The sequence below is a fragment of the Larus michahellis genome, chromosome 1 (genome assembly GCF_964199755.1).
Source record: "Larus michahellis chromosome 1, bLarMic1.1, whole genome shotgun sequence".
NCBI classification, from domain to species: domain Eukaryota; kingdom Metazoa; phylum Chordata; class Aves; order Charadriiformes; family Laridae; genus Larus; species Larus michahellis.
Window position 1 is genome coordinate 23,059,362 of NC_133896.1, and position 10,071 is coordinate 23,069,432.

Sequence of the window (10,071 nt, forward strand, 5' to 3'; positions counted from 1 at the left end):
TCCTTCTGATAAGCCACACAGACAACTGACAGCTTGCTTGATCATCTTTGAGCAAGAAATAAGCAATAAAAAACGCTTTAATAGAGCCACAAGAAGACTTGAAAGGGACCAACAGATGCAAGTCAAAAGTATAGAAGGCTCCTATTAGAAATGAGATCTAAATCTGAACAGGGAGAAATAAACAGGAACAACGTTCTTAAAGATGGATTCTCTTTTTCTCAGTATTTTCAGGATAAGATATGCTTTAGCCCAAGGGTTTGTTCAGCCCATGAGCAACAGCCGAGTGAGATGGTCAAACAACTGCAAGACTTGATGGCTCCTCTGAATGACAGTCTCCAAAAAAAATAACCAAACCCCAAACAAAACCACACACCCAACCAAAAAACCCTCAAACAAAAAAAAGCAAGCCACCCCAAACACAAAAACAACCCCAAAAGAATATTGCCCTGCATTTTCACTAATGTTACTGAACACTGAATTAAATGCACAATGGACTGTGAAATGCTTCCAGATCTTCCCCCAGCTAAATGTCAAATGAAGAGGTCATCTGTTAATAAACATAATCTCTCTGGAGTTTTATACAATGTACTAATAAGTAAACTCCTACCATACCACCATTTAGTGCTACGGGATTGCGAAGGCAAGTGAAGTCTTTTGGGTTTTCATCTCAACAGCTTGGGTGGGCAGAAGGAGACAACATCTGGAGCACACGGCAGATATATATATTTCCAGTCACGAAGCCAGCTTCGTGGTTGTAGAGTTATTGACTCTTGAAAAACTTCTTCAGAGTACTCACAAAGACACTTCCTGCCTGAGTAAAAGCATTTCAGACAAAACCACCTCCATTTAGCATGTTTGGGAGGAAAAATAAACATCCCAAAAGCCACCCATTTCAGTTGCTTTTCTAGGTTTGTAATTTATACAAGTATGAGTGATATGCATGCGTCGCAATCCCAACTACAGTTCACACAGGCTGTTAATCAGTTCATGAGCGGAAAAAGGTCCAATTGCTGATGATGTGAATCAAAATAGCACAGAAAAACTTTTTAAAGCTTTTTCTTTTTAACTACTCACTAATCCCACAAGACTGGAAATAGAAGAGGTTAAACTCTTGCTTTCATTGCAACAGGCCCAACATTAAGTTCATTGCAACCATACTGATTAAATGAACATAGCACGTAAGTTCAACACATGTTGTGGCAACATATTAAGGAAGGACAAATTAACGGTCTTCTGATGTATTTAAGAGAGAAGCTGCATATTTTGGACTTCCAATTGCAATGAGCATAACCAGATCCATTAAAGGGAAGCGACTAACTATTACAAGCTGAAGGAAACCACAGCCTACTACTATTAACCATTTCAAGCACTATATGTCTTCAGGAAAGAAGCTTTTATTTGCTGTGTATGCCTAGGCTAAGTCCAAGCCAACGATTATTAAATTGTATTTCTGATTCAGGATAGGAGACCTCACCTCATATTTCAGTTGCACCCTTTTTGCCAAATCAATGTGTTTCACTTTTTCTGCCCTTTACTTTCTTTCTATGGCTGCATACATCTGAATAATCACCATTTTCTCACTGGGCAAACACTGGTTAAAGGACTCATCCTTCATAAATTCTAAATAGTAATGCACCTAGGAAGGTAAAGAGCTAGATCTTCTTTATATACAGCTCTTACATACACCTGTCAGAAAGCGGTACTATCTCTTCTTAAACTATCTAGAAGATAAACAAGAGCCCCAGGGAAAAGGATGCGAAGAATTCACTTCTGAAATTTCTACATATTTAAAGCACAGTCAATTACTATAGACAGAAGGTTAAGCTTGAAATGTGAGAAATCTTGATTTCTGCATCACTTCTCCAGGAGATCCAGCTACCACCCAAACGATCCCTCCAGACACAGGAAGATTTATGTCAGGTTTATGAGAGCTTCCTTCGATCCAAATCGACATGAAGATCTAATCCAGCTTAACCAGAAATATGCTAGCCAGGTCTATTCAGCAATAAGGATGAACGTAGCTTGTTCTAATAAGGCAAAATCTGTAACAATTCAGTTGAAGTGCTAAAAATACCATGGATTTTTATTTAAAGTCACATTGATCACGGGCAGTTCCGATGTACTTAACCTGGCAGAGAGCTCCTAACAGGTCTCCCTGTGCAGGTCCAGCACAGCAGCAGGGGAAGGACAGCTGAGGGGAAAGCTTCTCCACAGCTTCCTGCTTCATTGCAGGTCTGAGAAGGCTTTTAAACAACTTTAATGGAAAGAAAGAAAGAAAGATGACACATCTGCAACAAAGAAAACTGTGACTGTCAAGTAATACAAAATCCATTCAGTGCAAGATGCTCCCACTTTTTACCCGTGGCCTTAAATTAGTGATGCTAGTTAACAAGAAAAGCAAGCAAAACACTAGAAATAAGGTCTTCATTAGGTAACTAACTTTTGGAGAAGACACACTTCCATCAAATAAATCATAACTCCTAATTTCACTTGTTTCCAGGACGGCAAAGCTGTTTGCCCTAGGGCAGGTGGTGGAAGAGGGCATGTCGAACATGACCCCGGAAAGGCAGAAACTTGGAAGCTAACCACAAAGGTGGAGCCAGGTTGGAAATGCCTTAGAAGGCACCAGGTGGACTCTGTCCGCTGTTGAGCGCCGAAGCTCCCAAGCCCAGAAAGCTTCTCATGGAGCTAATCATCAATCCAGACCGGCGCCGGCTCCCAGAAGCCAAATTCCAAAGAGAAACCAAGCGTACCAACAAGCACATGGCTGGTGACCACGCCTCTGCTGACACATTTCTGGGGACAGACTCTGTCCCGTGTTATGGCAGCCTCAGACTGAGCAATTGAGCAGGGGCTGGTCATCAAGTTTGCGCTAGGAATTTTTTTTAATCATCATTACTAACATTCGTTAAGCACAGGCACTCCTGGACGTTACGTCAAGAAGTCAGTCTTCCTTCAACCATCTGAGAAGGAAAGAAACTTAGCGAGATCTAAAAGTTAAATATTACCAGAGACTTCACTGCAGAGACAAAAATGAGAAACGCTTAATTTTAACAGGTAAACAATTTGCTATCTGCCTCGAGAAAATAAGTCCTAAGCTCACAAGGTCCCTTGAACAGTTCTCCAGTCTGCCCTGCCGCTCCAGGGCAAGCATGTGCCCTCCCCCTGCTCCACCCATCTTCTGGGGCCTCCAGGAGCAAGGACTCCATGGCCTCTTTTTGTAGCCAGATGCGAGCAGTTTTGTAGACAGTTAGAGAGCTTTTTCTAACACTAAGCCACTGATGGTTAGATAAAATGGCTATCTTCAACTTCTTATTTCCACTTTGCCGACATGAGTTTTGACCAAGCAAAGAGCAGGAGGTTAAACCACTTACTATCCAAATACTGGTGGTTTGTTTTTTTTTTTAAACTGACACCCCCTCAATGACTTACTCAGGCTGTGTTGGTCTATTTTATTTTTTTTTAACAAGGATTAACAGACCAACGTCAAGTCCAAGCCAGCCTCACACTTAAACAAAACTCTTAAAAGTAATACTGCTCAAATTCCAGTTATCCCTGGCTTTATTATAACTAATAGTGACTTTTTAAAAAGTTTTTTTATTCTAATGGTAGCTATTTAAATAGAAGAGGACCCCCCACACACACTATAAGCTAAGCTTCACAACTTCCCGTGGCACATGAGAAAACCTGCCAGAAAAGACAAAATAAATATCCACTACTGCACTGAGCTAAAAGATAAAGGTAAAGAAGTAGGAGGAACGCCACATTGAGGTTGTTTGTTTACTTAATTCCATCTTAATTATTTAGACTCTCATCTCACTAACAGCTGTGCAGGTGCTAACTTTACTTCAAGAAGGACCTACAGTTTTTGTTTGCATAAATCAAGTACGTTTAATCAAGTGCACATTAGCTCATCAACACATTGGATCTGATGAGGAATTGCATAAGTGACAATGCCAAGCTATTTTGGTGAATATTCATTATATCTCTGTGAAACAGTCTGACTGGAGGAAAGTGAGAACAAAATGACAGTAAAAGAACGGTAGCAATTACTTTACTAGCAGTTAACATTGCCATTAACTGCTTGCTGGCAAGAGCTTAAAGTTGCAAACCCCAATTTAAGCTCGTTACCTTAATTTTACAATTGTGATTCAATATTCAGAATGTGACACTAGTGTAATAAATATCTTCTTTCAGTGCTTCATACAATAAATAATTTAAAAGTGTATGAAAAGTTCCAAATTATAGCCGTTACAGAAATACAAATGCTTGGTATTACATCTTCATAAAAATAAATGAACATGCAAATCATTTTCTCAAGATCAAGCCAGAATCCAAACCCATTAGCAACAAGTCACCGGATTATTTTTTTTTTTGTTCATAATAAGCATTCACGAAGAGATCTCCCTTCAAAATGTAGATTTGTTCTTAGGGAGCTTCTGCATGCAAGGCAAACAGCTCCCAGTTTTGTAAAGCTATTTAAAGCCTTTATCCCACTTCCAATAACATCTGTAGGAAAATTCAGGCAGAAGAGGGCTGTGCCATCAGTAAGGATATTTTACAGAATAGGTCTTTAAGGTAGAGGGACAAAGCAAGACTTGGCTAAAAGAAAAAAACAAAATCAAACCCTCGTTCACTTGCTAATTCCCAGAACGGATGAAGGAGGAGGGGAGGAAGAGGAGGGCTGTTTGGGCGCGCTGTCTGCTGCGTCCTTCTGAAGCCCAGAACCCCACGTGCTGTGACTGACCTACCGAGAAGGTCACCCAACCTCTCCTTGTGCAGAGCTGCCTCCCCGCTGCCACTGCCCACCCAGACACCATACGAGGCGCTTTGTTGGAGTCGCGTTTGCCATTTCAGAGGAACGTAGGTGCTTACGGGCTCCGGTTCCCAACTGCAGCTCGATGTAGCAGACCCCAGCTGCTTGCCTTGCCCCTCTGCCAGAACAGAGGGACAAACAGGAGGCTCATGCCACTGGACTCCACAACATTACACACCAACACCAACGGCCATAAAACGCCGTTTACATTCATATGCCAGGCTGTAACCTCTGGCACGCTCGAAGTCCAATAGGAAACAAGGCTGAATGGCAGAGTAACCTCTGGCAACGGGACAGGATGAACAGCTGGATGCTTCAGCTCCTGAAGCATAAGTCAGAGTCACAAGTGTACTTAATTGTGCTATCCTTCCCACGTCATTAACAATCCAGGGTTATCAAAGAAGTCTGATTATCAAAATTGTTGTACAGACTATCACGAGCATCCAAGGCTTCGGGTGCATGTTTTGGGGGTTCATTTTACTACAAAACACAGCATCGCATTTTGGTGGGTTGACACCAGCCTCTCAACAGTTACATCACATCATTTAAAAAGCTTTCGGTATTCAAACCATTCAAACTCCTTTCCCAACCACAGCCATCGTTTACTTTCTGCATTGATTTAAGTAACACATTCTAAGAAAGATAATTTTCTATTTCATGCGCAATCAGACTAAGTTCCTGCCAGGGCTTCGGAACCGCAAGAATTCAAGGCAAGGAGGACAAACCACGCCAGGCTCGGGAGTAGACTTCCTCCCTTTTGTTTTGGCTGGAAGCGTGTTTGGCTTTTCCATCTCAGGCAGCAGCCCCTGTACCCCAAAGGGTGCCGGATCTGCCCTGCGACCCAGGAGGCAGGCTGGGCATCAGGCGCCAGCCCAACGTACATGTGCGATCTCACTCCCCAGCTCGCAGCAAGCGGGTCACCCAGCTGCTTTGCCTACAGCATGGTACACAACCCCACTCCCACAAGGCCAGTTATATATTTCAAGCTTTGGAAAGAAAAAAAAAAAAAAAAAAAGAGAGAGATTTTTCAGCCCAGCTTTGGCGCTGACACCCTTAGAAAAGAAGCATAAAGCAAGCTGAAGCCAATCCTAGGTACATACCAGCAGCCTATTACTTACCAACCTTTGCTTCCTTCTAGATTCCATTGTAATGAGAACATAAACAGTAAAATAAGCATGTATCTCCCTCGAATGAATTACCTATTCAGAGTTCCCTCTGGTGTTCAATAAGCTAATCATCACATTCAAGGTAACAGCATTAGTTACAAAAGCATCAAGTTCCCTCACAAGCAAGTTATCATTCGATGACGAGCTCAGCGACAGGGACGGGACCATAGTATTGTAATTCACGGACAAAGGCAATGTTATTTTTCCATGAGATTTCAGAGACACCATAAACTTATGCTTCCTTCTTTGTACATTCACCCGAGCGTCTGATTAACCCAGAAAGGGCCCAAACCGTTATTGATCCCTTCTGCCTCCGGGCGTCACCGAGACAGACTCAGTCCGGGCGAAGGCGAAGTCACAAGTCACAGGTACAGCCCAGCCAAACAAGGAAGGGAGAGGTGTCCTGCAGCTCCCGAATAACTACGCCTTGAGTCACAAGCCTCTCCAGCCTCGCACTTTCATTCGCCTGCACGAAACACGAGCAGACTACAGTGTATCTAATTAACAGTTTGGAAAGAAAGTTTAAAGCTGCCTTTAACGCGTTTGCGGGAGAACCCGACCGCACGCCCGAGCCGGCGGAACGCGGGGCCGGCGCCGGGCCGGGGCGAGTCGCCACGGCGGAGCCGCCCATCCCGGCCGCGCCGCGGAGGTTGCCCAACTCCCGCGAAGAGCAACCGGTCCCCACGGAGCGGGGCCGCGCTCCGGCGGCGGGGAGCGGCGGGGAGCTCCGGCCGGGCACCGGCACTCCCCGGCTGCCGGGCGGGGGCGGGGAACCGCCGCCGCCCCGCGTCTCCCCCCAGCCCTGCGCGGCGGCGGCGGCTTGGAAAAGCAGCTCAAAGTCCGGAGCCGCCGCCGCTTGGGAGCCCCTTAACCAAAACCATCTGGGGCGCGGGCAGCGCGGCGGAAGCCCCCGCCGCCCCGGCCCCGGGGGCCGCAGCCGAGGACGAGGGAAGTTGTTTTTCCTGCGATCCAGCAGGAAAAGGATAACAAGGAATGGGGGGGGTGGACCTCGCCGCCAAACCCGCCCCCCTCCAAGACCCATCCCGGGGCGCGCAGCGGCAGGGTCGGGGGCTGCGTTACCTTCAACAGGTGCAGGCGCCGGCGGGAGAGAACCGGCCCCGCGGGCGCGGACCCTCCGAGTTGCCCGAGCGGGAGCGGCGGTGCCCGGGAGCCGGGGGCGGGCGGCGGCGGGCTGGGCAGAAGCGCTACGGCAGCCCCCGGCGGCCGCCCATGCTCCCGGCGGGCCCCGCCGCCGCCACAGCAGCCGGAGTCAGGGTGAAGGCGGCAGCAGCTGCGGCCACCTCCGAGAGGAAGGAGGAGAGCGGCGGGGAGCGAGGGAGGGGAAGGCAGAAAGAGAAAGAGGAGAGGAGAGACAGAAACCGCCCCGAGAGAAATTAATCATCACATGACGGTCGCGATCGGCCGCCACCCCCCGACAGCCGGAGCCAACGCCGGGGAGCCGGGGAAAAGCTGCGAGGAGGGGACACACCTGTAGGCGCAGCACATATCCGCTGTGAGCACAATGCGAGACAGGAAACTGAAAAAACAGCCCAGGGAAGGAGAGAGGCTCCCGTTCGTCCCTCCTTCCCTCCCTCCCTCCGTCCTCCTCCTCCTCCCCCTCTCTCCACCCCCTGCCCCCGGTCAGGATCCGCTGGCAGCGCTGTCTCACGCAGGGAGATCCAGGCGGAGGGCCGGGAGGAGGAAGGAGCCGCACTTTCTCTCCCTTTTCCCTTCCTTCCCCGTCTCCGCTTTGTTTTGCCCGCCGGCCCGGCAGAGCCGGAGCGGGGCCGCCCGCGGGGCCGAGCGCTCCCGGGGAGCCCCGAGCCGGGACCGGGCCGGGCCGGGGGCGGCTGCTCCGGCGTCGGGGGGCGGCGAACCCCCAGCCCCGCGGGCGCTCCGCGGCGGGGAGCGCAGCCCCGCGGACCCCCGGGGTGGGGAGCGGGGAGCGACGGCGGGACCCGCCTCTGCCCGCGGCTGCGGCCGGCGATGGCCCCCGCCGTTCTCTCCGGCGGGGAAGGGGTTCCTCGCTGTTCCGTAGGGAAAGGCCTCGGGGTACGTGGCGTTTTGGGGACGCTCCTGAATGTGGAGGGAGCCGCATAATTTTCACCCCTCACCCCCTGAGCTGAGACACCTGGTCACCCAGAGCTTGCATCTTGTCCTGCATGCCCTGACCTGTCATCACGGGGCCCAGAATAGGTGACCGGCAACATTTTTAGCAAACTTAAAGTACTCTAGGGTTTATCTCTTTCAGGTAAACTCATTGTAATCGCAGTTTCTGAAGGTCTTTTCTCCCTCTCAGGCACCCCGCTAAAAAGTCTGCGTGCAAATTCCTCCTCCCCAGAAACATGCCAACAGGAGTTAATGGAGACCCCGCTCCCACACAGCATTGTCTTGCTTTAGCATCATGATCCTCTCCACCTTCAGTTGTCAAATTTGTCTCCACTGTATGTAACGTCGAGATAATCTATTAAAAAGAGGGATGTCTTAGAAGAATGGCTTAGGTAAGCTTTGGGCAAGTTGTTTAGACTTTGTAGGTAGCTTTCCATCAGTCAAATGTGGACCAGCAATGTTGCAAAGAGTAATTAATTAGGTGCTGTTGACACTTTGAGTGCAGGTTCATTAAATGCTGTGTGCGTTGGGCTTCCCAGTGAAACAACAGGGAAGAGCTGGTCAGAAAGGCATGCTTCTCAAACTGCACCCTGGAAGTTGCTGAAAAATTGTCATTGTATCTCAGAATTGTATCTCAGAATTGTATCATCTCAGAAATGTATCTCAGAAATACCAATTAAATAAAAATCTGTTCCAAAATCTGGGAAAGAGTAAAAAGCGAGAGACTGTTGGAGTAGATGTTAAAAGTGGCTTTCAGGCCTTGGCCATGCAAGGCACCACCTCTGTCTTAATGGTAGGTTGGGACCATTCAAATGTAACATGGTGTTTTGTGGGTTTTCCCTCTGGGGTTGTGCTCAGGAGGTAGAGTCTGTGCTGGCTGGGTCTCACCAGTCCGGCCCAGTTTTTCCGCTTGTCTCCACCAGAAGGCCCCGGTCCTTGTTTGTTTGCCTCTTTCCTGCTCTTCACCTGACTGGGCTGAGTCACTCTTAAGATGAGAAAGAACAGCTCTGGTGTAATTGTGGAGGGTTTGGGAAGATCTGGATCCCCTCTCTGTGCCTCTTCGCTTGCTGGAAAAGAGAAGGGGAATCTGAAGAGGAGGGAGATGGGACTTCCCTAGGAAAATTGGGTTAGTCGCATCCTGCAAGACCTGGGAGGGATCCAGGGCGGAGAAACTCGCAGGCTGCTAATGGGCTTAGTAAGACTTCACTTTTCAGGCTGCTTTTTCAACATCTGGGCTCCTAGCCAGGTTGTGCCCAAACTTTTGGCAGAATGCCCTGGAATTACCGGCCAGGCGGCTCTCCTTGTGCCCTGGCCTGTGAATCCCTGCCTCCCGGCGTGCTCTGCCCCAGGGACTTTTTGCTGGGGGCTCTGTCGCTTGTCCCCCTGCCCTGCGTGCTCCAAACCTAGTGTTCTGCTCACCGTGCTAGGGGAGCGAGCCTCGGTAGTGGGCCCACACCTGCTCCGTCCGATGGCCACTGGCCAGGGCTGTACTTGTACTCTTGCTGCCTCATGGTGGCTGTCCCCAGGCTAAGTCTAAGCCTTAGACCCCTCCCGGCACGCCACACGGTTCCCTCTGGTTGGAATGATTTCCTCCGGCTCCTGTTCCTCTGGCCACATAACAGCTTTTTGTTGTTTGTTTTTGTTTTTTTTTTCCAGAAACCTGCCTGTGGACACACACAGAGCCAGAGCAGTGGTGACAGTTTATTTAATTTGAAAGAGGAGCTGGTGAAGTGAAGCCGTGCTGAATCCTCGTCCAGTCCGTAACAATTACCTGCTGTGCATTTGACCTTGCCGAGTGTGGCGGGGATTAGGAAGCTGAACTAGAGCTTGAGGTGGCCATGCAGCATCCCGTCCCAGGACAGCCGTCTCCTCTGCTAAGCCTCCGCAAGTTGCTGCTCTGCCGGGCACATGTGGGTGTGCTAAAGCAGCAGCGTGGCATCTCGGCCCGTTGCTCCTGTCAGCTGGGGCACAAATGCGTGT

At 49.0% G+C, this 10,071-nt stretch overlaps 1 protein-coding gene across 7 annotated transcripts in view; it reads right to left on the minus strand.

The window, feature by feature from the left end:
• PLXNB2 (plexin B2) overlaps nucleotides 1–7,582 on the minus strand; it is a 261,514-nt gene extending 253,932 nt beyond the window's left edge. For 4 of the 7 annotated variants that reach the window (XM_074592825.1, XM_074592361.1, XM_074592723.1 and 1 more), the window contains exon 1: nucleotides 7,472–7,582. The gene's annotated coding sequence lies outside the window, so the exon portion shown is untranslated. Of the gene's footprint in view, nucleotides 1–5,934; nucleotides 6,067–7,062 lie in introns of those variants that run through there. The other 3 variants (XM_074592278.1, XM_074592547.1, XM_074592459.1) reach the window with 3 other exon arrangements.
• Between the last annotated feature and the right edge of the window lie 2,489 nt (nucleotides 7,583–10,071).